Source organism: Falco biarmicus, chromosome 9, assembly GCF_023638135.1.
Source record: "Falco biarmicus isolate bFalBia1 chromosome 9, bFalBia1.pri, whole genome shotgun sequence".
In the NCBI taxonomy this organism is placed as follows: domain Eukaryota; kingdom Metazoa; phylum Chordata; class Aves; order Falconiformes; family Falconidae; genus Falco; species Falco biarmicus.
The window spans coordinates 3,316,648-3,344,198 of record NC_079296.1 but is presented as its reverse complement, the minus strand read 5'-3'; the positions used below and the strand labels follow the sequence as shown (position 1 = coordinate 3,344,198).

General features: G+C 45.5%; 1 long non-coding RNA gene across 2 annotated transcripts in view; it reads left to right on the top strand.

Annotated features, from left to right (window-relative positions):
* Positions 1 to 18,424, top strand: part of LOC130155516 (uncharacterized) — a 52,487-nt gene extending 34,063 nt beyond the window's left edge. The window contains exons 2-3 of one of the 2 annotated variants that reach the window (XR_008824102.1): positions 10,571 to 10,690; positions 16,945 to 18,424. This is a non-coding gene — a long non-coding RNA (uncharacterized LOC130155516). Of the gene's footprint in view, positions 1 to 10,570; positions 10,691 to 11,851; positions 13,414 to 16,944 lie in introns of those variants that run through there. The other variant, XR_008824101.1, reaches the window with a different exon arrangement.
* The last annotated feature ends 9,127 nt before the right edge of the window (positions 18,425 to 27,551 follow it).

Here is a 27,551-nt window from a genome sequence, read left to right as displayed (position 1 = left end):
CAATTAGTGCTTGCCAAGGCAAGAGTCCAAGTTGCTTGGCCTCTGCAACAGGCCTTCCCTGACATTCAGACAGCCTCTGGGCCTTTACTATCTTTCTAAACACTTTCCTTCTCTCCTGTAGAGCTGCCTTATTACAGCAATAAAAATAACAAGGTCCCTGCAGACCTCTTTATAAAGAACAATTTAGAGCCAGGAGTAAGCGTAAGGATTGGGATGAAAATAGGCTATCACAGTGCTAATGTGATATACAGGTACGATTCGTGTATTATATTGGTGCAGGAAAGTTGTGTGTCTTGGGAAAGCAGGGACTCGGTGTGGGACTAGTCTAGGTGACTGTAGACAGGCAGAAATAGTGGGTTTGATACCCACTGTGAGGGAAGAGTCTGTGACAGCCTAGGGTCACTGTGACAGGTTTGAAATGGTCTATTAATTTAGTGAATGCAAAGACCAAATATCACAGAAATCTATCCAAGGACAATACTAATGTTCAGATATGTTAGACTGGAACAATTAATACAAAATTACAGCCCAGATCCCATAATATCCACTCACTTCAGCGGGCATTTTCAAGTCCTTCTCACGGCCTCCATCAGTAGCAGCTGGGCTGGAGGGAGACATATGAAACAAAAGCAAAAAGGTAAAAACACTCCAGATCCTATCTCCTACCTCAAATATATTGCTCTGTGTCTGCCCTTCTGATCTGTGGCACTTCAGGTATCTGAAGAGACTACAGGCACAAAGCAATGTAAATTAGTTACTGAGCTTGCCCAGGAGTAAGAAGAGGGTTAAATGGCTTGCAAGAGTGGTAAGAAAAGGTAATTGAAGCTTTTGCTGGTAGTATGGGGAAAGAGGAAAGGAGAATGGAGTAGTGTCCCCCATGGAAGTATTTGTGAACTGAGAACCTGCTGCTGGCGGAGCTGCTATTTTCTTCCAAAGGCCAAGGATCCCAACTGGAACATGCAGCAAAAGAATCTCAGCTGCAACAGGGGCAAGGCCAGCCACACCACAGAGACAAAAGGCAAGAAACTTCAGAAAAGAAAAGGAATTTTTTCCCGTCTCCTGCTTCAGTTCAAATGGAGGGTAAATAGGAAGCAGGCTAGGAATCCTAAGGAGGTTTTCAGGCGTGTACGTTGCATGCAGTTCTGTCAGGAGGGGAGCATTTTGAAGGATGGCTTGCATTACTGGCATGTGCATAATGTTAATGTATTATCTTCATATTTTTTTCAAAAACAAATTATGCATTGGGAGACATATGAAAGCACAGCAGCTCCTGACACCAGTGAAGTGGAACAGATAGAATTATAAAGGCATATTAATAAAAGGTTGAGGTATTAATCACAGCCACGTGTTTTTCCCCTCCTGCTCTACACTCCATTTTTTTTTCTTTTTCTTTTTTGTTTTACCAGAGGAAGTGAGGTGTACCTCTGGTTACACAGCCATTTTGAGTACCTGCTGCACTGCTGTTTTATTTCTGACCCTTTCTTCCAGGGTGGTTCCCTTCTAATATCTCTCGATCTGAAAGGTTCATGCTCTGCCTGCTAGCTGGAGGAGTAAGTGCACCAGGCATGGGAGCCCTGACAAGGGGGCTCTTCTACTGACTTCCACTGAGGTGTGCTAGATTCCAGTATTTGCTCTGTGCAACTCAGGAGAGCAATAGCTCTGCTGTTGCAGGATCGTTAGCTGCCCAGCGGTGTTATTTCCTGTGTGACATCTGCCCTGCTGGTAGTTTTAAATAGAGCAAGATGAAGATCCTAGAAAACCCAGAATGTCTTTACTTGGAAACCTCATTAAATAGAAATGAAATTGCTTTTGCTCTAACCACACTTTGTGATAGCTGTAGCGGGTTGGACTGTTCGCTTCCTGTAGCTATACCACTACCAGGAGCTTGGCTTAGCTAAAACATTTGTAATGCTGCATCTCTATTTGTGAGACTGCACCAAGAACCATTCCCATCTGTCCCATATCTTCTGTATCCAGGTGATTCAAAGCAACTTCTAGTGTTGCAGCTACATGAACGTAGGAGAGGGGTGAATGCATGTTGCTTTAATTTTTGAAGTGTAATGAGAAATCACAATCCAAACTAAGGAATTAAAAGATGAAGCTGCACTTTTCAAGCAGGGCTGTGACTTCTAGTGATTACAGCAGTAACTCTTTCCCCAGCTCAACAGCAACCAGGGTCTCAAACAAACCCTGAAGATATTGCAGAACTTTATATTAAAAAGATTGATGTGAAAAAGATTCTTTGTACCTCACTACAGTTGAGGGAGAAAAATAGGATTACACAGAGGAGGTGCAGTTTACCATTGTCTGGTAGGATTCACGGAGCCACTCTGCCACTCACTTGCTGAACATCTGGCCTGGAGGCTGTTGCAGGAATGGGGTAGGGAGCAGGAGGGAAGTGAAATGGGACAGCAGGATAAGGATATGTCTGAAGACCTTGAGCTCTTGGTGTTCATAATGGTGAAAAAGCAGACGGGATGCTAACCTGTTTCATGGCTTTTTTGATGTCTAACTTAGCTATCATTTCTGATAACAATTTTGTAGATAGCTATTTTAGAACAGAAGGTATGTTTTTTGTACTGTCCTGCTTGTGCTCTGACTGGAAGGTTTCTGGAGACACCTCCAGCTCAATAGCAAGAGGGCTTGCTTGGACCATCCTGTCCAAAAAAGCAGGGGCCCTCGCCTCACCCAGTGACCCCCAGCACCAGCCTCAGAAGTTACAGCTGAGTTAGAGCCCTTCTTTCAGCAGCAGACTTGTGCGTCTCAAAGACCTCTCGCTTAGAAGTGCCCCAAAAGGCTGAACTTCAACTGGATGGTCCGAGGGACATTTTAGTTGAAGTCCTTGGCTGTGTATGCAGGAGGAACAGCTCCACCGGCACTGAGCTCAGCTGGGGCAACAGGCTCTGCCCTGCCAACTGCACCTCAGCCGTATCAGCACACGGCACAGGGAAAGAAGGGTGGTCAGAGCTGTCCACAGTCTGTGTTCTCCCAGTCCCATTCACTGGGCAGGTACCTGGTCAGCTGAGCACAGGGGAAAGAGAGTCCTGATTTCATTTGGCTCTGTAGTACTCCATTTCATCCTCTTGTTTTCATCTTGGCTCATTCCTTGGCTCCCCTAAGACGTAACTTGGCAGGAGCACAATGCCCAGTGCACTCACTTGGCGGCCCAGCTCTTGCTGCACGGCTTGAGTGTTGCTAAATGAATGATGCAACTGACTTCTGAATCCAGGCCTCTCTTGCATATTAAGTTACCGCTGCCTCCTCAATATGTTTTTCTGTACTACAGGCAAGTCCCTGTAGTCTTTCCTTCTGCTTCAGGGAGGATTATCTGCCCCATATAAAAAGCCCACCAGAGCTGTCCAACATTTGGGCTGGTCGCAAAGAAACTTAAGGACCTGCAGGGAACTGTTTCAAAAATATAAAACAATGTCTCTCTATGCTATCCTCCCCAAACCTTTCTTCTGCTGACCAGCTGACACATATTAATGGCAGTCATTGTACAACCCCCCCACCTTTCCGATTCCTCCCCAACCCAACATGTAACATGCTAGGCTGCGTCCAGCAACACCTCATTTTTCGATTGCTCTGGGCAACTGTCGAGCTTTGCTCCATGCCTGCCCTGGGAAGAGGGGAGGACGGCTGTGAGCCCTGCTGGCAGTCTCCTCCTTGAGTTGTACGAGGCTTGCGAGCACGAGATTGCTATAATATTGAGCAAGGTTTTCCAACACATGCTTTTCTCTGGCAAATCGCCACCCACAGTGCAGTGTGCCAACATAACACTTTGACTTAAAGAGGGAAAACTGCCAGATAAATGTTTTAGTTGCAGGCCTGTTTCATTGTTGAATTCTAAAATCTTGGCGAAAGCCTTTGCCAGTGGATGGGGAAGAAGCCTTGCTGTTGACGCTGGTGAATAGGGACTAAGGCAAATGTGTTCAGGAATGACATTTGGTGGACATCACCCGCCAGCTAACTATGCTACATTCCCTTTCTGCACCAAAGGCGTGAGCAGATCAACAACAGTGGAGCGCGGGACCTTTTAATTGTCTAGTGGTCAACAAGCAATAGGATTTCTTGTGATTTTGAGGAATATATTGGTGATTTGGGGGCACTCTGAGACTGCAGCTTGCTTGCTTTTTGAGATGCTGGCCTTTCATGGTTAGGAGGATAAGCCCCTGGTGCCAAGCAACATTTCAGTAGGGCAGAACAGTACTAGACTAAAGGAAAATTTACGTATCATTTGAGTCCCTGGCTAAGGGTGGAACACAGCTCTGCTCTCTGCCACGCCTAGACTTCATCCTTTGGGGTATTGCCATTTCTGTGCTGTTAGCCGTATGCAACCTCTCCAGCTACCCTGAACACAGAGTGAAAATTGTCTGTGTGCATAATCCAGGCATAATGTCATCCAGCAGATCCTTTCAAAACAACAGGGATTAACACTCCTTTGCTTCCCTCTGCCTGGATCTACAAGCACAGAGGTGTCAGAAGGACATTCTGTGCTCTTCTGTCCCAGACCCAGAAAACCAGAGGATTAGCAAAATGTCGAAGAATTAAGTGATAGGAAGGAAAAGGCTGAACTTCCCTGTCAAAGCACCACTTAAAATAGAAAAAAACAAGACTACCATAATTGTTGATTTTCTAAAGAAGCCCTTGTTTGCATGGCCTATATCTTCCAGGGTAGCCACCTACACAGCTTTTCTCCATCAGGGATCATTTATTTTGTTCTCAGATCACTGTCTACACTAATTGTCTTAAACAAGACTAACTTCCTTTCTCTTTATTCCCTAGTGGTCTTGATAGGTTTTAATTACCTTTAGGTGGTTCCCCGTATAATTGCACATCAAGTTCATTAATGATCACAATATGTTCACCTAATAGGTTTCCATTAAAATCCAATGGGTTCCCATCAAAATGAGTTATGGGAACTGACAGAAAACTCACTAAAATCCCAGTACCTTTAGTTACAGTGAATTAAACCTTGTGTCTATTAAGAAAGATTAAAAACAAATGCCAAGATGAAAAAAATCATCTCACAAATCAATAAATTTATATCTAGAGTTCTACAGAAACTACCAAAAGGACCTTACTTCTCTGAGCCCAGTTAAAAAATAAAGTTTTGCCACCTTGACCTGATGGAGCATATCATGAAAGTTTATCAGCTAAATCAGCAGAAAATAAAAAGCTAACTTCATTCCAGTGCATTGAAGTTTTGGAGGAACAGAGAAGTCTGAATCTCTTGCTCGTCCCACTTCTGTTTGTGTCACAGCATCCTAAGGTTGAAGAGGGTATTAAACCCAGTAGGTTTAATAGCAGCAGTATCTGCTGTTCTGCTCCTTATATTCCCTACTCCCTGCAGTCCGGGTGTAAAAGGAATCTACTCAGAACTTCTCAGGCGCAAACCACAGTACCAGACTCTGACCTACCCCATCACTTTGTTTTATGACAGGACACAAAAAAGCGCAGCTCAGGCAGCTCTCCTGAATCTTACACTCCCTCTTAATTATCCTGGCAAATAATCTTTTACTTGCTTCCAAAATGGGCAGCACCCAGTCTTCCTTTCTCAGGTCTTTCCTCCAGATTCTTTCCTGAAGTTCGACTTTGTCCTGGGGCACCTGATATCTAGGGATCCTGTACCCCTGGCTGCAGGTTTGGAACCACATGCCTTTTCCATGTGCCTCACTTCATAGCTTGTTATATGACATGCACATGTGTTTTATGGCAGCTATGAATTGTTCAGTACAAATCCACACAGTATGTTTGCTGAAGAGCAAAGGAAAGATCATAGGGCTGGGTTTTCAGGGGGTCATGCCGGGAGCCTGCTGCGGGTGCTGGGGGTGCTGAATGAGCACATGTGGCAGCAGGTGTGAGAGAATGAAGGGCAAGGCCAATATGGATGGATGGAAAGTTCCTGGCTTTTCCTTTATCTCTGCACCTTCCACTACAAGCAGATCCTCCCTCTCTCTTTTGCTCCATCCCCTCTCACTTTCCCACCTTTCACTCCCAACTGCAGTAACCTCCTGAGGTCCTGCAGCAAACTGGGGAGCTATTTTGTCACCCTGCTCTCTTGACCCTTGCTCTCTTCTGTGACTGGCAGCCCAGGCGCTGGCCAGGGATGGTTGGAAAGGAGAGGTCATTCTTGCATTTTCAGTGCTAAGATAAGCCCAAGTAAGAACTTCTCGAGGCTGTGAGGTGATGTCAGCCCTGGTGCTGTTTGTACCCTCTCATTCCATCTGGATCTTGTAGGCTAAGAGCATCTTTGAGCTGACAAAGTGCCCAGGACAAATCTTCTCATTTGTACCTGAGCTGCCCGTGCAGTGTTGAGCCCCATTGAGTGGTTCTGCTGCTACGTACTGGTTTCTGCTACAACAAGCAGGACATCAGTGAAAAAATCAAACTGCTCTAAATTCCAGTAAGCAAATCTGTGACTCTTCATGGCAACTCCACATTATTCCCAGGTTGTTTGCTATTTTCTCTGTTCTTCCTTCCCTGCTGCCTTCATTATCACGCTGAATATCACCAGGGCAGCATGACAAGAATCTAGAGAGACACATTATTAGGACAGGCTTGTTCATACCTCTGAACTGTAGCATTTGTTAACATTTCTGAGCTTGAAAGGGTGGGGGAGGATGGCAAAATCTGCTTTTCCAAATTAGAAAGATGTATTTTAACGGTGTGTCTGGGTGAGATACGTATTTCACAGTTGCTAATAGTGACCATTCAGGGACCTCTCTATTGCTCTGCCACACAGCAAGCTCCTTGGAGTGGCACAGTCTCAGCAGGGGGTTGTCCAGGTCCTGCCCCTCCAGGCACAATGAGCACGGGATCTAGAGTGTTATCCTTGCCTACTCTTTGCTTGTAGGTCCCATTACAGGTGCTTAAGCAGCTCTGACCCTGTACAGTGTAGTTATAGTGCATTATAAACTCTCTATATAAGAGGCAGTACGATGACTCGCAGGCAGCATTTCAGCAGCAGTAAGCAATGGGCTGCTTAAAAGATGGGGGAAACAGTATGCAGCAGCCCCTGCTCCACGCCTGCAGCTGAGCCACGTTCGCAGACCATTGGCGGGATGGTAACAGGAGTGCCTGGAACTTCAGGCAGGGGTGTTCAGGGCTGGGATGTGGACACTTTAATGTGACCTTATGTGTGCTGCCAAAGGCCAGGTTTTCCGACGAGTGCAGCTTTCATTTTGTTGCTACAGGTGTTGTCTGCCTTTTAATGTTAGTTTGCAAAAAGGCTGCCCATGAATGCAGAGAGCAGTACCTGTTCTGTGTGTGGATGGGTTCAGTCTAGGATCAGACTGTCCTGGAGTAAGATTGTCTGTTTCACACAAGGCAAGCAGGGCTTAGCATAGGAAATCAGGACATTACTTTTCCTCTTTTAATTCCCTTGTGTGTCTAAGTTAAGAGCACAGAACTGCAGGACACAGACCTTTACTTTCCTGTTTCAGCCAAGTGCCAGGCAGCCTTTCAGTGGTTCCCAATAACTTCAGCAGGAGACAGAAAGTGAAGGGAACTGGCTTCCTGCCACGGCAAAGGTTTTTTGCCTGTTTCAGGCAGCTTCCTAAAGTTCCCTTAGTGCCAAGAGGGGAACCAGAGGAAGTTCCTACAGACAGAAATGTGGTAGTACCATTTCCTGTTATGAAAACCCACCAAAGCAACAAATCTTGGGGGTTTCATTTGTTTATCTCAAAATGAACTAAGAAACTTAAAAGTTTTTCTCACAGGTAATTAACTTATGATTTTTCTCTGCAGTTGCTGGAGGTAATTTAGCATTTTAATTAGCTCTAAGCTACAAACACATGACTGACCTGAGAAAGAAACGAAAAATTGTTTTCTGGCACTTAGAAGTAAATAAAATAGTCCTCCTCTTGCCACCAACTTTTATTTAGCACTGCTAAAAGTTATTAGAATGTCAGCCTTGGAGACTTATTCTTCCTCCTAGACAGGAGACCATATCTGTTCATAAGGAAGAGAATGCTGCTGCTGGAAGTGCACCAGGTGTCTATTCAGCTCTGGCCTTACCTGGCTGAACCACATGTAAATAAGCATCTGTAAGAGAAGGCAGTGAGTGGAGGACATTGAAGGTAGCCTGAGGTTTGCGGAGAGCTGTCTTCTCCCCTTCTTGCTCCTTCTTTCCCTGTGCTCTTCCCTCACTCTCTGGCTGCAGATGTTTCAAAGCCATCCTGATTGCACTGTTCTCCAGTTGGTCACATTTTTGTTGACTGGCTTTTTTTTTTTTTTTTCTTTCCAGGAACACATGTGCTTTGCTTTCTCTCCAACTCTGTCAGTTTTTATTAACGCAAACAAAATTTAGGGAAGCAAATACCCCTTTGAAAATACTTTCAGTAATTTGATATGATACTGTCTGAGAAATGCTGAAACCATTCCAGGGCTCCAAGAGAGCAGACTGTGGTGGTGTCAAGGAGAGTTTTACAGCACATGCAGCTGGGTCCACAGCTCCTGTTACAGTCTGTCAAGGCTGGTCTGTTCGGCCCCACTCTGCTCGTTACCACTGACAGACCGTTCGGGTGGTTGAACAGGAATATGAAGTGAACTGACTGGTGGTGTGTTGCAGGGTATGGGACAAGGCGTGCACATCACGCAATTGCTTGCCCAGCCTGGCTTCCTGATACTCCCTATCCCATTCAAGCAATCCCGTCTCAACTTGCATGCAATATTTTATATATTTGAAGCACTAATATGGGCCAGGCAGTGGCTACCCGTGTAAACAAACCCGCAGTGTCCTTGGCAAAGGTGGGATCAGAGTGCCAATGCGAGTCTGTGTGGTCCAGCTGCCTTCCGTGGAATATAGCTAATTTACATCAGCTGAGAGTACTGGAGTACTTGGGAAGACAGTGGGTTTGACTTCAGTACTGAGGAATGGGGACATGGAGAGCTGGACTTGCAGAGCTTGTGGTTTCAGGGAACACGAAGCACCTCCTGACCGCAACAGAAGTTGTGAGTGCTCAGCACTTCTGAAAACTGGGCCTGCTATCAGGCTTAACATACACAGTACGGTGTCCCGCTCTGTGGGAAACTGCACTCAGCTTTGGCTGAAGAGACCCAAAAGATTTAACATTAGGAAGAAAATTGCACTGCCAAGAGAGACCACTTTGCACACAGGACAAACTATGTAGGAGTGAAAGCAGCATGTAGAATGGCTGTTAGACTCAAGCAGAGGCCAAGGGATGGACGACTCCTTTACACTTATATCAGTGAGGCTTCAACTACTACCTGTATTAGCTTAACAGGCCCTGCCTAAGACCTTGAGCCCTGGGCAACTTCCCTGCTCGCTTGCTTCCAAAGCCAGCAGTAGGAAATCACAAAAGCTATTTCAGATACTTTGAGACACATTAGAAGTAACCATGATTACTTCAGTGGGTGAAATGAACTGGAAAATGGACTGGAAGGATTAAGACAGCCAAGGATTTTATTTTTAAAAAATGGTGCTTCTGGAAGAGGGAACAGGCAGTAGACCAAGCTGTGCTGCAGTGCCTGGCTGCTCCTGACATAACACAAGAAGAAATGGACCTGTATGACGTGTATGTAGAGCCCCAGCTCTGCGCCATTTTGTATGAAGAAGCTCAGGTGTTGCCCAAGATCAGATATTAGATGTTGTTTGACACCTGTGACTGCCAGACCAGAGAGGAAAGATTAAGTTTTCATATTAACAGTTCTTGGCAAGCTCCAGATTTTTCAGCTTTTCATAGTTTGCAGAGGCGCCAAGAACAGAGGCAAACAAAAGGTGAAAAATGTTTCATTCATCCTGTAAACAGTGAGTTCAGGGACACCCATTATTAACAGAGTCAAGTGCAGAAACTCTGGATCCAACCCTGGGCAGGAATGCTCTCTTCTGAGACTTGTCTTCTTTGGATCTTTGAAAAGGAGATGAATGCTTTCTGCATTTGAAAGCAGCAAGGGGGATGGAGCAAATGCAAGGACAATTTAGTGAAACTCTTCTTTCTTGTCAAATCGAGCATAAGATGTTAAGTTTGTACATACCATAACTGAAAGGCGCTTGCTCTCCAGAAAACAGTTCATAAATTTCCTTGTGCTCCCCACCCTGTATATAATGTCCACAGTAGATAACCCCTTTTTCAATGCTAAAGGAGACATATGCCAAAGAAAAACTTTAAAGAATCATTGCCTGAGATTCTTTAGAATTTTTCAGAACCTGCCACATCGTTCTTAACCTTCCACCATTTGTAATGCACTAGGGCAATCTCCACTACTGTGACAAGTCTTGCAGAGAGACCGTGTACGGCAAAGCAGGAATACGAAGATTAACAGAAAAAGAGAGTCTTTTTCATACAAATTGTACTTTCAATTCAGCAAAATTATTGTCTGGGTCAAAAACTTAACAGGGCAAAAAATATATTTGGGATCTCTGGATTGTCTCATTACTCACATGTAATAATGAGTTTATAAACACCACATCACATCATTCTGGGCTGGATAGCTAAACCTTGCTGCTTCAGAGCACAAATTGCTGTCCTGCTGCGGGGGGCGGGGGTGGGGAGCAGAGAGGAACTTGCACTGCGGGCAGTGCATTTTGCACTTTTCTCTCTAACAGCTGCTGCTGGCAAGTGTGGGAGGCAGGACCCTGGAGCAGACAGACCACTCAGCTCATCAGTTACAGCAGTCCCTGTGCTCCTGGACCCGTTCCTGGGAGGCTGATATTTTATCTTTTGTGGTGAGTCATGCTGCTGCTCAAACTTTGTGCTTCTGTGATTGGTGCTTTTGAATATGTGCCTAGTATTAGAGGATCAGGGAAGGATTCCTCTGCCATACAAGCTCCAGCACACTCATACCCCAGTGGAAACAAGGTGCACGTGTTCTTAATAAATTACGTATCACCTAAGGTAGATTTGTGTAAAAAGAAACTTATCGACTTACTTTACAAGCTGAAAACTTATCCCAGGTTCACTGAGAGGTTCCCAAACCCTCTGCTTAGACCTGGCTGTTTGGTGCTTTGGGGAAACAGTGGGGAAACATGCACTTAAGCGACACTTTACATTGTTGTTGTGACATCTAGCAATACTAGAGCTTTGTTTGGTTTGAAAGTCACAGGTGAAAACTGACGGGAGTTTCAAACCTTTGTCAGCAAAATACTGCTTCCTCCCCTAGCCTTGATATATCAGACAAATTCCAACCTTCAAAAGCAAAAGATACCAACAGGCAGAAACTACATCTAGGCACAGAAGTGGCTTTGCTGGAGAACAGTGTATTTCAGTGTAGTGATTTAGGGAATCTGTCTACGTGCAACTTGTGAACTCTGGCAGAGGTTATGGAACTGCTGCATGAATGTTTCAAAGTATGTTGTTTCCACATGTCACATATCTTTCAGATCAAGCAAAATGGAGGTCCCTTATGTGTGAATAGGTCCCACAAACATGAGAATAAAGGAGGGCTGCAGCCCAGGCAATGTCTCAGATGATTCTGTCTGAGAGCTGGTAGGGCTGGGAAGCCAAATAGGATGTAATACTGGGGCTTCAACACAGCAGAATCTGAGAGGTTAAGGAAGAATTTAGACTCTTTCCTGCATAGAGAAAGCATGATAAGGAACACAGAAAAGAGACCATAGTTTCATCTGATGGGGAAGGTACGCCCTTTATCACTCGAAGACCAGCCACATTAAAGGACAACATTTGCATAGGAATGAAAGAGAACTAGAGATACTTTACTGTCCTTTGGAATGAAGAGCTATTTTCTGCTGTCTCCAAACACTGTTCCTCAAGCATACTCCTTGATGGCTTTCAACAAGCCATGGAGTTATTTTACACGCTTAAAAAGCATTCCTGAAAACCATTTTTCAGTTGCGCACACCATTTTTGAGTTGATTTAATTTCTGCAGGCTTGTGATAGGCTGCCATGGGCAGAGAGAGCTTCAAATAGCAGGGTGTTGAAGAAGCAGACAAGCTTCTGTGAAGGAAACACAGTCCTTGAAGTACTTCAGTTCTGAAAGCCTCTCTTATCCAGTGGTAAGTACTGCTGGGAGTAATCAGCAGAGTTAATAGTGTGTGCTCAGAGGAAAGATTTTGCCTGAGTTTCCGTATGTCTGTGTAAATCCAGATCCAACTGATAACAGAACATGAACACAATAAATGGAATGAGCTCCCCAGGTGCAAATGGCACAATACAACATGGGTGTTCCCAGCACAGGTGATGCTCACACAAAATGAAGGTGAGCAGAGACATCCAGAGCTCTCTGGAGAGCTTCTTTCCAGAAAACAGACCCATCTGATTTCTATTATGGGAAGGAAACCAGGTGGCAAGAGTTCAACTGGTCACTAGAGAATTATGGGGAATGTCCACTGTGTGTAGGCAAAATGTCTTTGCAGCATGCAGGAAGTCAGCCAGGGGGATCCAGTTTGGGATGCCAGTGCTGGGAATCGGCGCTTCACAGGGAGCAGCCTGACTCTGCCAGAGATGTGTCATGCAGGGCTCCATGGTGAAGAGTCATTTCTCAATGTGCTCTCACAGGAGCTGCAGCTCCAGTTTCAGCTTTAAACCTGTTCTTTGTGTGCTGCTAACTGTAGTGCTGCAACAGCGCAGAACTCAGCATGGGCCAGAAACCCAGCCCAAAAGGCTGGGTAAATACTCGGGGCTAAGCACTAACAATACTGTTAGTCACAGCAGCTGCATTGCCCGCAGAGCCAGAACAGGGCTGCTTAAATCCTGCCCAGTACTTCTGTCACTTAGTCGCTGCAGTGACTGCAGAGTAGACAAGCCCCATTAGAAATAATGCATAAAGGTTAATGAAATATTTGTAGCTGTTTTAATAAGTGATTAGTCTTTTATTACATACGGTTACACAGTCCAGCAGAGCAATAGATTGTTTTTAATTGTAGCTTATCATTATCTATGGTAACTTCCACTGATGTGCTGGTAACCATTTTGGACACATGCTGCTTATATATATATAGCAAGCCAACAGCTTCAATTAATTATTTATTAATGCCTTTTAAGCTGCGTAGAACTGGTACCATAACATGAAGCATAATCAGGGCAGCTCTGCAAAATATCTGTGGTATTGCAAGTCTGGCTGGGAGTGCCCGGAAAGATAACTGTGCTTAGCAGGAGCTCACACAGCTGACTGCAAGGGCAGTGTAAGCAGTGGGGCTGTGGGTTTTGTGGCATTTTAGGAAATCTGGAATGCTGCCACGCTTATGTGGGAAATGCCCAGCTCAGCCTGGTGTGTCTTTCCCCAGATGACTTCATAAATGAAAAGCTAAACTGGGTCAGCCTGAACAGCGGCCTAACTTTAAACTGTGCCCTAGGCATCTGCCTTGGGCACTGATGGAGACAGGACACTGGCTAGATGAGCCTCTGGTCTGATTCAGTGTAGCTCTGTACCTGTACCAAAACTTGCTAGCTCAACAAGTGAGTGTCTGTCTAGGCATTTCTACAGCACCAATCCTCTAAGCGCCCTGCCCAGTGTCTGTGTGACTGCTTGCTGCGTATTTCCAACTGAAATGGCAGTTCAAGGATGTGCGATACAGAAGGAGTCCATCTGTCAGTGAGATAACTTAGGGACTCTCCCTTATGCTCATGGTTGGATGCAGGCTCCCACCCTTCTGCTTTCAGTGGTGCCTATGATTTGCCTGGCAACCCCTTTGCTTTTAAAATGTAGACCAGTGATTTGAATTTACGCAGAGCCTGAGGTTTGTGTGGCTGTTCTTGCAGTGCTACCATGTGAGTACAGTTTTTAGGTATCTATGCACAGAGAGCAGCTTTTCTTATTGTTAACTTTGATTAAATAAAAGCTGGTGAAGAAACCTCTGAGCATGACTCACTATCTCACTCTCTGGGTCTTGAAGTCACTTCTTAGAAAATGAAATGGGGAGAGATACTGTTGCATCCCTCTGATAATTGTCTGCAAAGAGGGTGATGTGAGTAATGATCTAATTTTGTCATCTTGTGGTTTGAAGAACCATCAGGACTGGTTGAAGATCTGTAATTAGTGTACGGCTGGTAAAGGATATCTGATACAGTCATTACCAGTTCTGAGGCAATATGGAAGACAGAGAATATGAAGGGGAAACTCAGCTCAATGTACTTATTGACTCATCAGGCAAATGCTGGTGTGTTATCGGGGCTGATTAGCAATCCGGTTACTCTGTGATCTCACTGGGCCACAATAAAACCGAAGGCGGTCATTAGCTCTTATGAAAACTCCCAGGGAAGCATCGCTTTGAATGGTTCCCGTCTCCCTGTATGAGCCTGTGGACACACGGATGGCTGAGTCTGACAGTGACTCCACTTACCCAGTTATTCTCCAACTTTGGCACTGCACTCACTCGCCTGGCTCCATGGGCTAGAATTTGCCACATGATCTTTAAAAGCATTGGAGAAATGACACAGAGGGCAGGATTCATGCCCGTTTATCCCTTAGGATTACTTTCATGTGTTTGTTCCAACCCAATTCCTGCTACTTTGCAAATCCAAGAGACTGTAGGGATGACACTTCCTATAGAGTAGGTAGTCCTCACCCTTTTGAAAAGCCTATCTGTTTTAACAGCAAAAAATTTCTTGATACAGCTACAGCAGCAGACAAAAAGATGTACATGTGGTTTGCTTTGGCGCCACTTTCCTGAGGAACAAGGACATGAGTGAGCTATAAATAAAAGATTTGTAGGGACACTCACCCTGGGGCAAATGTCCTGCTTCAGTCCAGTGCCTAAGGATGCTGAGCTGGTGGAGACAGCAGAGTGAGGAACAAGGACCCTGGAACCTGTAAAACCATATTACAGGTCTGCCTTAACAGTAGCCTTACTAACACATTCCTTTTCCTTCAGACTGATCCCAGGTCAAACAACCCTTCTGCTTTGGGACAAGTCTGATAAGTATATTTCTTACTGATCCCATCTTAGCATGTTTTTTTTTTTCCCTTATTCTGCAATTTACTGCTTTTGAGGAACAACTGACTGATGTGGCGCTAAAAACAAGGGCAACACTTTAAAAGTCAAGAGTGCCAAGAAAAGGAGCTCCTTTTGTTCCAGAGCTGGGGAGAAAGCAGCTCCAGTTCAGCAGACAAAGGACCCTCTGGGATAATAAAGTGCAAAACAAGTTTTTGTTGTTTCACAATCACGGACACAGTTCTACACCTTGTCTGAGAATCTTCTGAGTCCCGAGATTATCCTAGGAATCCTTTCCTGTTAATCCTGGGTCCCATCAAACAGTTTTCACAGCCACACCAAGCATCTTTGTTTAATGTTTCATTAAATATCTGTGGATAGGTCTCATTTTCATGCTGAAAGGTGCCACATGGAGGACAAAAAATGGAAGCATGCACAGAAAAAATGACCTCTCAAACATTCACCTTCTGCTTTTCTCAGCTGGGCCTCAGGGTTTAGGTGCAAATGAGAAGCACCATGGTCTTACCACCCCCTCCAAGTAGCATTAAGTATCAATAATGGAAGTGCTTACAGATACCCTGTACAATTCAACCCTTATCTTTTATTTATAGCTGACAAAGCTCAGAGAAGGAAAAAAAATATCATCATACTTTAAATAATAGAAGGTAGAGGTATTAAAACTACCCAGGCAGTTACAGTAGTTGCAGAAATGTCTCCCAGCAGACCTGAGTGTGCATACACTGACTGCATTTTTAATTTTTAAAACATATTTCTTTCAGAATTATTCAGCAATACAAGAAAGCCACTTTTATGGGGTGATAAATTACTGTAATAAAGTGTCTTTTGTCCAAGCATACAGAAAGCAAGCCATTGCAGGCAGCAAAGACAGGCGTTAGCCCCCAGAGAGCCAAGACCCATAAGCAGAGGAGCATGTTGATTTGTCTCACATGATTTTAATTATTTTTAGAGCATCCTCTCTGGTTTTTAACTGCAATTTTGCTTTCAGTTAAAATTTATATGAGGGTTTGATTTCTCTCTGAGTTTTGAATGCAGTACTAGACCTTTGCACTGGTTCTGGAGAACTCTGCTGCCCCTTCCCTGCAGCCCAAGCTAAATGACACTGTACCTGTCATTTACGTGCAATTAGAAATACTTTGATAAGATTTATATTCCTTTGAAAGTTTAGAAACTTCTTGCAAGTATTAACTGAACAAGGAATCATGAGTGATAATTAGGGGTCTGAGCCAGCTCCCTTCAGGGCCAGTGTGTTTTTATCACAGCTACATCCATCATTTTAGCAGGCTGGTGTATGATTACGCATGCAAATGGAGTCACTCAGTTCTCAGTGGACTAAGTGCCAGTGGACACAGGGCTTTTTTGTTGTCCCTCTGGACAGGAGTGTCACACTTTCACCCTTTGCTTCTCTATTAATCATCAGCATTGTTGTTTTGTAAACCCAGATTATCTTTAACCCCAGTCCTATATATACCTATATCCCTGTTCTGCACGTAATTTTTGCCCCCAAAGCTATGGCGTTTGAACTTCAGAGAATAAAGTACATTTAATTGGACCTATTATTTTCTTGCAAAGGCAAAGCCTTTCAGATCAGGCTTCAGCCTCTCTGTGCCAATGAAAATACACATGCCTAATTATTTCCATTTTTCAAAGAACCTCAAAGGCAGCTGATGAAAGGAACCTTTTGCAAAAGCTCACAGCAAACAGAGTGAAGTCACCTAATGTGCAGAGAGAGAAAGCAGTGATCTCCTCCTGTGTGCATGGGGCCAGTGACGCTTTGCATTGCCTTGAAAGAGGGTGTCTCACTGTTGCTCTGGAAAAGAAGATTGTTGGGAAACGGTTGAATTCATGTCACCAGAGAGTTTTTAGGGGGTTTAGAGCTTTTAGGGCATCAAGCCTTTTGGAACAGGACAAAATGTTTTACCCTGCTGCTGATGCCTGTACCCACAGGAGGCACAGCCCATTGTCCAGATTAATCAGGTGTTTCTTCCTCAATTTGAGAAAAAGTTTTTTTCATTGCAGTATTTATGCTAACAACTTTGGCTTCACTGACAATGTACTTTTCCTTCTCTAGGTGTCATATACATATTGAGTAAGAATTTTGCTGTTGCCCTGAAAAGCTCATGGTCTTAACAAGCAGTTCTGCTTATGAGCAGCTGAGGGTCAGTCTGAGCGGTGGTACTGCAGAGTTCCTCAGTCTTCTCCCATTGTTGCCCACTGCAGCCCAGCAGCCCTGGAATACCCTCTCAAGCAAGTCTGAGAGTCTGTTAGCATCAGTTAGCATCTGTTAGCCTCTTGCATGTGTGTGAGCTGAGATGCCTTGCTTTTCTGTTCGGGTGCCAGGTGCTATTGTTTGAAGGGTAGCATGGGTTTCTTCCACTTAATAGTGGCTGAAAACCATTCCCTATTATGTTGATCTTATTTTGCTTTTAACATACTCATGTCTTCCCCAAGCCTAGCAGTACTGCTTTGTATTCTTTGCTGCAGCTAACGTGTGACACTTTCACCAAGGCAAGTCACAAAACCCTTCTCTGTTTTCTCGGGCTGATGCCTGAACTGGATGCGGACTCAGACACTCACACAAGCGCTGACGGACGGGCAGAGAGCGAAGCCCTCTCTCGCTTCTCCCCCCTTATGCGGTTGAGCCATGGCTTCATTGCCATGATGGTCTGTAACAGTGCTGTCACTGATCACTGAGCTGGGAAATCTGAGAGCAGCCTGACAAGGCACTGCCAATTCTCAGAGGGAGTCACAACAGCCTGCCAGGTCAGGGATCTCTGCATGCAGTGGCCACAACCACCTCTGCATCAGTGTCTTGTCACTGAAAATCACCTCCTGCAAAGCGAGCGCTTCCCCTAGAGCAGGTAGGGGAGGAAAACAGCTCTCTGCCACCCGCGGTTTAAGTCCTTTCTCTAGCCCTGACACCAGGCCTGCCTTTGTATGGGAGAGCTGGAGACCTTTCAGCAATGACAGCCTACCCCCAGCTGGGAGGACGGGGAGGGAATACCTTGAAGCTCTGGACTGCTGCTCAGCTCAGGAGGGAGAAGGGAGCAGGTGGGAATTCATGGCCTGTTGCATTTTTTCACACAAAATGGAGGACGAACAGTGTCCTGTTCGGCTCTCTGTATACACCAGTATGCCCCACTTGGCTTCTGCTGCTGTTACCTGTAGCTGCTCCATCCACTTCTTTTGCTGTCAATGGAAGATTGATGCAGTCTGGAAGCTTTTGCCCCCCATTCTTCAAGGATAGTACTTATTATGAATTTGTTAGCCTCAGAGGACTTGGCTTAGGCCCGGACAAAGAGATTTGTAACAACAGAACACACTTGAATTGAAACAAAGACTGAACTCAGATAAAAACTATTCTGGATTTTTTGGTCAGCCTGCAATCATTTGTTCAACTTTTATTGACTTTATCTTGACTATTAGAGGACTTTTCTCCATCTGGACTTAAGCCCAGCTGGACTTAAGCATATGCTTAGGCTAAATATGAGTTAAATTACTGTGCTGAATCAGGGCTTTTCTTCTTTCTGAGTTATTTTGCTGTGAATGCATTTTTGGTGCACATGAATATAAACTGAAGCTGTTATGCTAATAAAGTTGAACCTCCTGATTTTAATATTCTACATTTCTTTTCATTCTACATGGAGACGGTGATGACTTCTTTTGTATCTGAGATTTACATGCAGTCCCATATTTTAACAGTGACACATAATTTACATGTGATTAGATCAAAGTATTTACTTCCACCAGTTTTAAAACAACAAAATCTGATATAGAATATGCCTATTTTCCACACCTTTTAAGTGAATACAGAATAGAAATAGCAGCTTGAAGTAGCAGAAATTTCAAGAGATCTGAGTTTAAGAGAGCGGTTTCACTGCACTATCCTTCTTTCAACTGCTACTGTCATGGCTGGGGAGTGAAAGTGGCAATGTTTTTAGAAATGTTTCATGAAATATTTTATAAGTGCAGTTTAAATTACTTTTTAAGTTGGGTAATCTGCCAAAGCTTTACATTGTTAACAGAGAAGAAGAAATCGCTTCAGAGCTGACTGGTGTGCTCAGGAGATGGGAAAGCAATTCCTGCCGTGAATTCACTGTGCTTCACACAGAGTGTATTCCAGCATCTCTTAGCTATGTCAAGAAGCATCCCTACCTGGAAAAGATAAGCATGTTTTCTGAGCTGCATGGGAAATGCGAGTACATCTGAATGGAAATGAACCCAGACAACATGCTGTCCCAAATGGGCTCCACATTCCTTTGATAGAAATTACTATTGAGAGATGGGTGTCTTGTGCTGTTCATTTCAGATTAAATACAATTGGAAAAATTCAACATTCCTGAACCTGCTTTTTCTGATACTCTGTGCTTAAAACCTCTTTCTGCCAGGTAGGTCAATTGTTCTGACGGTTTGTATGAAGTCCTCTATGCGTCTTTCATTCAATTCTGATTTACTGAGTCCTGCTGCAATCCCAGTTGGGTGCCCTGGCAGCTGCCCCACGTAATCCCTGTGCTGTGCACTCACAGCTCCACCTTGTCCTAGTTGCCAGGCTGCAGGATTCATTTATTGCATGCTAGCCTTTTTGCTCCTTTTTGGTTAGGATAGAGCTACAGAGAGCTAAGACACTGCCGCCTACTTTACATTGTCTGTCATTGTTCGGTGTTGTCAAACCAGTACCTTCACCACAGGGCTCACAGCAGCCGGCACTTCAGGCATTCGTAGTAACATTGCTGGTCCCCTGGACTGCAGAGCATGGCTAATGTCACGGGGGTTTTATTCTGTAGACCTCAGCTGATCAATAGGATTTGTCTGAGTAGTCTCAGGCCCTTGCAGGAGAAATCCTTCCTTGCTTCAACACAGCTCTGTGTGCGTAGACATACGCAGGACTCTGTATACCAGGTATGGTGTGTTGTGCAGACCTGAGCTGTTCCAGGCTGCGCTGTAATTGACTTTGAACACTGAGCGAGACCTAATTCGTCTGTCTCACAATTCCTCTCATAACACAAAGGAATCATCTCTCTCCACTCTCTGCCCAGGCACAAGGAGCAGATAATTAATTCTCCAGGGTAGGGATGGGGCTCTGGGGAGGTTCCAGAGGCAGAGTCCTGCCCTTGGAGAAGCAGGAACAGCTGCACTGGCCCTCCTGGTTGGGGATTTTTTTTTCAGCTTACCCAGATAATAAGATCCTTTCTCCTCTTAACCTCTTACCTAGAGTGCAATTAGGGGTAAACAGAGCCGGCTGCTCTGTAAAGAAAGATGTGCCCTTAATCTGGCAAGAACAACTTCTTAATTATTAAGACAACAGTGGGGAGAGTGGTCTGAGTCTCTCTGAGCCAGGTGAGCAGGAGAGTCTGCAAGACTCACCTGGCTCAGTGTAAACTCCACACAGTGCTTTGGTGAGATTTCATCTGCTGAACAGACTCTGTGAAGCAACAGGCTCACCAAGATTAGTCTTGGCCGGAGTACAGTGCCCATCCCTCCCTCCAGACCTGCTCACAGAGACTGTTGGTGATGTCCATGCTGGTCCCAGCAGCCTGCTGGCAGGGTCACACGTTCTGCCGTGCCGTGCTCTGCCCGAGGGTTGCTGTGTGTGAACGTGTTCCACCATGTGTGTGTGCACGGTCATGCTGGTTTACCAAATCCAGTAGTCTCTGCGGTGGTCTCATGGGAGCAGACAGTTAAATGGATCACAAGACACTTTCCACCTCTATTATCTGATTTCCCCGGAATGCATTTGTTCAGTCTCTGCTATGCTGTTGTTTGGTGACAGCTGTGCTCAGTGAACCATTGTCTGAAAGCAGAGTGCATCCAGTTAACTGCTTAACCTGGTATAGCAACAGTAAGAGTTTAGCTGGGAAGCTCCCCCTGCGCTGCTTCTGCCTCTGTGGGAATTACTATGGGAGCAAGAAGTAAGACCAGTGCTGAGGGATCAGATGGACTTTTCAGCAACATCTTTCCAGTGCTGTGGTCCCGGGCTTTTCTGCGCAGACCTTTTGTGAGTTTTCTCTTCTCCCAAATAGCAGAAAGATAAGCTTCTACTGCAGCAGATGACTTACATAAATGTTAATGAGCATCTAATGTGTACAACATCTTCCTGCAAAAAGGGATCAAAGGTAGGAGAATTTTGACAGGTCTTATTCGGGGGAGCAAAGGAAGCCAGTCAGCCCAGGGGCCAGAGCTCAGCACTGGAAATGGCAACTCTATAATGCAGTTTGCATCCTGGCTCTGTTTACCTCTTCCAGGCACCCTTTTTACTCTCTGCTTCAGTGGCCTTACAGGTGAGCAGGACTTTTTTTCCCCATGAAAACAATATTACTCTCTCCGGCTCATTTTTACAGCACATTGCTGCTATAGCAGCATCAGCCAGTTCCCATCTCACACTACAGCACCCACCTGCCTGGATGCTGTAAGGACAAGCAGCACGTGGGCAGACCTGGAGACACACATGCCCCTGCTCATGTAATCCTTTCCCTCCTGAGGCATGTTGGGTGACCGAAACAAAGCCCTTTGCAGTCAGAGGGAGCACAGGGAGGATGTGGGACACATCCCTGATTTTTGTGAGGGAGCAGGATCTTCAGCACAGCATCCAGCTATTCCCACTGACAGTCACTGGTTTGTTGTGGGTATTGTCAGCAAGGCCAAGGACTAGCGAGGCTTTAGATGCTGAGCTCCTCTGGCTCTCCTGGCACCTTGCAGGGCAAGGTTAATGCCTGACTTGGTTTCTCTAAACCCTGCCCATGCCCTGTCTGTTCTGCCTGACTCCTCCCCACCCTGCTAGGCTGCAAGCCTGCTTGAGACATGCTGTCTGGTTACTGATTTTACACCCGTCTTATCTGGGTGTCTTCTTTACTCATCAGTTGGCTGAAACTTCCCCACACTTACCCAGTGATAAACCCCAGAGCTTGTGGGCTTAGTTTGATGGCATCTCAGGTTAGGGCTACAGCCAACTCCAGTGTTGATAAAGGCTATTTGAACTGATGTCTGTAAAAGCTTTACAGCTCCTTCCATTAACTGAAAGCAGGGCTTTTTCTCCTGATTTGCAGAGTCCTGGTCCCTGGAAGGAAAGGGGACTAAGGTAGCCTGCTGGACCCCAGGTGGGAGCGCCTAAGCATGGCCTGTCCTCCCTGGACCAGCCAGACTCTGAGCAGGAGGCCCTCCGTCACCCTGGCTGGTGCACATGATGTGCACATGATTAAAGGGACGCAAATGATTTAAACATCCCATTTCCCATTTCAAGATGTCCGTGACCCTGTAAGGCAAGATCTGGGAGATTAATTATTGCAAATAGTGTTGTCAGCAAATTATGCCTCTTTCTCTGTTGTTCCTGATCAGATCATGATAATTGCATTTATGCTTTGAAATGACTGAGGTAGTAATGAGGAGTTCTTGGTCTGCAGTTTGTTTGTGACAGGAAACTGCCAGCATGTACAATTGAAGTTTGCATTGCTCTGGTTTGACATGCTGTGCATGTGATACCATTTCACTTCCCAGACCAGGTAAATATAACTCATGGCATCAGGTGCAAAAGCTGGTTTATAAGCCTGTAATTCCCTTTATGGAACATTCTTTCAGGGTGGTTTAGGATTTGCTGGTCTGTGATCATTCCTACCAGTAAACTGGTGTTCCTGGGATGTTCACTGCAGGCTAATGTCAGAGGAACATTTTATCGCACAAAATACAGCCTGTGCATGGTTTAAAAACCTTTCTCTATAATGAGAAAATAAAAGTGAAAAATGTGAAGCATTAGGGCTTTTTCTTAAAAAAAAATACTTGGAACATTTCCACTAAAAACATTCCCTAAGAAAATGAACATTTTCATTCCAGCCTTCTGATAAGCACATTTTGCATGGACAGTACTTCTCATTTCCTGCTCGTTTTATGAGCAGTCCTGTGTCTGACTCGTTCCTGTCCATACCACCTGGCCAGTAGTTTCTGGTAAGAAAACAGGCCAATAGGTGTGGGAGTGACTGATCTTCCTCTCGGAGGACCATGGGTCTCTTGTTTTTTTCTGTGGTTGTATTTCCACTACTTTTTATTGAAACGTAAATAACCATGAACAGCACTGCTCTCCCAGGCTGACAGTTGGCTGCGGAGGGGCAATTTTATCGTTTCTCCTCAGGTAGCTGAGCAGATACCTTCCAGCTGGAGCAAGAAAGAGGATACAAGGGGTATGTGCAAGCATCGGCGTTTCAGTCATCTCTGCTGCTAGGTCTGAGATTGCATTCTGACAGGAGAACAGGGATGTATGACTAAAGAGAAGGAAGTTGTATCTGATAAAAAGCCAGGCCTGGGAGGAGATGGCAATATTTCATTATTCTGCTCTGGCTTAGCTCTTTCCATGCTCCCTGGGTACATATCACCTACTAGTGCTGTGACATAGCTTCCAACAGTGCTGCTGTAGCTTAGCAGCTTCTCTGGTGTGCTGTGCACTTGCTCAGCTCTGCTTCAGAGGAAGCTGCCATGGGGGGTGGGTGCAGACTGGGATCCAGCACTGCCCTGTAGCTGCTCGGATGGTGCTTTCTCCAAGGGGAGCTGCTTGGCTAGGCTGGCAGCGTGGCAGGGAGCAGCGCAGCGGCAGTCCCTCCCGGCATCAGGGGCAGGGGACTCCTCCACAGGCTTTGCAGCCTCGCCTGGAGCAGCAGCATGGGGCCCTGGTACAACCCAGTTCCCTGACTCCACCGTGCACCAGACCCCAAGGTTAAGACCCGCGGAAAACTCTTCAGCCCTCCTGTTTCACCAGGTCTGCAGGGACCCATCCTGACTCTCTTCCCTCTTCACTTGGCTGGTTGCTGACTCTTGAGAATGCTGACATCCCTTGTCAATGCCATGGGGTGAAATATGTCCATGGCTGGACCCAAAGGGGGCTACATTACCTGCCCGGTCACTTCAACAGTAGATCCTCTCTGGCCAGAGTAGCTGTGAGGGCTGCTCACACCGGCAGGCAGCGAGGTGTGGGCCCTGCCCGGCAAGGGGGCAGCCAGCAGACGGCAGAGTTGGAGAGGCAGTTGCTGGGGGCGAACCCCCCCCCTGCAAGGCCTGACAAGCCTCTGCCCACAGCAGATGTGCCAGGCCCCAGCAGCCTCCAGGAGATGCTGGCACAAACTTCAGTTGCCCTGGGATTTTATATCTAAGCCTAGGGATGTCAGAGCTCTTCCCTGAAGCAAAGCAGAGGGTGTTTGGTGAGGAGACAGTCTTTGCATTCTCCTGCCTCCCACAGCAATCCCCTCTGCTTCCCATCTAAGCAGGGGTAGAGACGTACCCTCCTACCCATCTTGTTTTCAGAGGCAGCAGATTGGTTTGCCTCCTGGTGCTTCCTAAAGGAGTTCTGATGTGGCAGGCTGCCTCTTGCAAATGAGCTGAGCTGCAGCTGGGCAACTAAAATAGGTCCCAGTTTTCTCCGACAGACCAGATCTGGCTTGCAGGTGGCCTGCACTGAGTGCCAGCATGCTGGAAACTGTTACCACGAGCAGGGTGGCAGCCGGAGCTCACTGGACTAGTAGTAGTGGCTCCATTATCTGGCACATTGGAGCCAACTCTTAGCCTCTCAGTTCCCAGGCACTGTGACATATGCTGTCTTAATGCCTCCGGCAAATTGGAATCAGCTTGGCTTTTTCAAAAGCCCTTTCATACAAAGGGCTGACATTTTCTGTGCTTTATTCTGGAGCCGGTTTGGATTGTTAAAAATCATACCCAGTGGGTACGAGCTGCCATACCTCCAATTGCCTGTGGGGCTGCCCTGTTTTTATCTGTCTTTTTTTTTAAAAAAAATTTGGTTTAAGGAGAGGGCACCACTGTTTTGAAACTGTAAGAAGACTTTCCAATAGATCTGGAAATGTGCTAGTGGTAAATACCTACCTGAAGAACAAACCACCCCCTGGCACCTCAAGGACAAGGCCTCCAGCTGTTCAGTTATTCAGCCTGGATCATGGGCTCCAGCTGTAATTTCTGTTCTGCTAGCTTAATTCTACACCGTTTTTACACTCGCTTTTGAAAAATGCATGTTTATTTTCTCTCTGCCTTTCCCCATTAGCTGTAAATGCCTTTCAGAGGGTCACACTCTGAAGTGCACTTGTCTTTATAAAGCTGTTCACAGTGCTGCATCAGGACACCTGTCTGCAGAGAGGATGGTAGGAGCCATGCATTCAGGATGGATCTGTCTGAGTCCGCTCACGGTGCTGAGCCAAAATGGAGCAAAAAATGGGAAGAGCAAACCTCTCTTATCCTGTCTGAATGTCAGCGTGCATACGTACAACAGCAACAAACGTATCGCAGGCCTTTGTACTCATCTTCCAAGAGACTGGGAATGCTGGATGTGCTGTCCGCCTTCTCCTTGGATCTTCATCTGATAATGTGTTTTCTCATTTACTTAGTGGAGCAACTCCTCTTCATTTACGTTGCAGCAAGGCCAGTGTGATCATTTTCACAGCAGGGGCATAGAAATCAAGCAAGGCTGTGGAAAGAGATGTGGGAGAAAAGCATGAACTGAACCCTCTGGCAGGTCGGGACAAGTGTCTTCACAGGATTTCAAAGGGGTATGCTATTTGAATAATGATAAAAATAGAGTGGAATTAGCAGAGACCAAATTGGGCTGGGAAGTGCAGTGTACATTAAACTTCTGAATCATTTTTTTTGACGGGAAGTGGCATTGTTTCAGCCCTCTGACTCCATGCTGGCCAAAGCATGAGGTCAGAGCAGTGACTAATCTCTGCAGCTCATTTTGCTTCTGTGTGTGTTCCAGGAACAAGGTGGTGTGTCGAAGCACGACTTTCACTTCTGTTCTACACTAACTGTTTCAGACTCTCTGATTCTGTATATTGATCACAGATATTCCAGACAGCTCTTTTGGGGTGAGTGGTGAGATCGGAACAGACTTGTTTCCAGTGCCTAGACTGGACAAGCCTGTAGACAGTTCTGGTCTAAGTGCCTGTGTGGGTGAAGTACAGGTTAGGCTTGTGAATGATGCTGACTCAGGTGACACTGAAAATTTCTTTTCCTGATCGCTTACGCCAGGGAATGCTCCTAGAAGTCAGCCCAGCTCTCAGCTGCCCCACAGGGATGAGTCAAATGGAATCTGGACTGCTCTAACTAGTGAATGTATCGTGGAGGACAGCACAGAGCAACCTGTGGCTGGGCTATGGGGGCCATCTCTCAACCCAGGCATCCTCTGGCAGGCAGCCTGGACACCCACAGTCTCAGCTGAAAATGCAGCCCTGTCGGTTCCCAGCACCTGGGCCAGGGACACAATTATCATAGGCTCCTTGAACTCCTTCCCTATACGATGCAATGTGGAAAATCCCCTTCCCCTGCTACCTTGACCACAAAGCCCCTCTAACTGGATCCCTGCCACCATGTCTCCTCCTCGTGTCCCTCTGCCTTGCTTGCAGGGAAGCATTCTGTCCCTGAGGGAAGGCAGCTCCTGTCATTAAGGGACTGAATGCTTGGTTTTCTCTTTGGCTCATTCTTGCATTAGCTCAATCCCATGGGCTATGTAGAGGACCTGAAGCTAAAAAGGGCTGATTTGTCTTCCTGCATCATCTAATGGCTGTTGCCCATTTATACCATGCTCTAGAGCTTTAGGGAGTCCATTAGATCACCCAATTGAAGTGGAGAAAAACATGTCCTTTCTCTGCCAGTGACTCCGTAAACAGTAAGAAGAGAATTAAACCCTCCCCAGTAGAGAGGTTGCTCCAACAATTATTTACCTTGAGCAGGCATATCTATATTAATTTGCTTTGGTTGGCTTGATTTTCTTGATGAAGATTACAGCAGATGAGTTTTAGAGGAAAATGAATTGCTTAACTGCCATTCAATACCAGCGGTGTGTTTCTGTGTTTGTAGAGATTTTTAATGGAGATGCTTAGTTTGGGATGAATGAAATATGAATGGAAATGTATGTGTATCTATGGGTATGTGACTAAGCAGTAGTTTATATTTAAGCACATTGTTAAGTGAGTTAGCGGGGAGTAGGTTGTTGCTCAGCTGGCCAAATATTCACAGACATGTATGACTATGTGTTTTCTAGGCTCTTGTTTCAATTTCCTAAAAAACAGCAGGAAAGACACAGCACTGCAAAAATGGCACATATTCTACCTGAAAAAATTTGTAGGATTACATTTAAAGACAATGGATTGTTATATTCCCTGTTTTGACTTGTCATTTGGAAAACCTTAAGCGAAATATTTTCCAGTGATTTGTGTGATTCTGGCATTACCCTCCCAGATTTCTGTGGTCTTAGTTCTTCCTTTTCATTGCTCAACTGCTGAGCGTACAAATCAATAACTTGTTATTAGTTCCTTTGGGAAAATTAATAGCTATTAGAGGGATTCAACTAGAGGTGTAGGTGGTTTCATTTTAACATTAAAATAAGACTTTAAAAGTAACTTCACATTAAGCTTCAGCTTCAGACTGTGCTTCAAACTCTGATTTTCACTGGTGGAAAATGGAAACAGGGAGGTAAAATAGGAGCCTCTGCTGGTCTCACAGCCCTGCATGGACACGGACATACTGAAGAGCATCCTGGGTTTCCAGTGTTTGATACTTCGATACTGAGCAAAGTAAACAGCATGTGCGGAAAGGCAGCTGCATGTTGGTCCTGGCTTCTGGAGCTCTCAGCTCTATGTCTCTGCAATTGGAGATGAGACAGAGTTAACTTTTTCCACTCCTTGGTCAGAGCCCAGC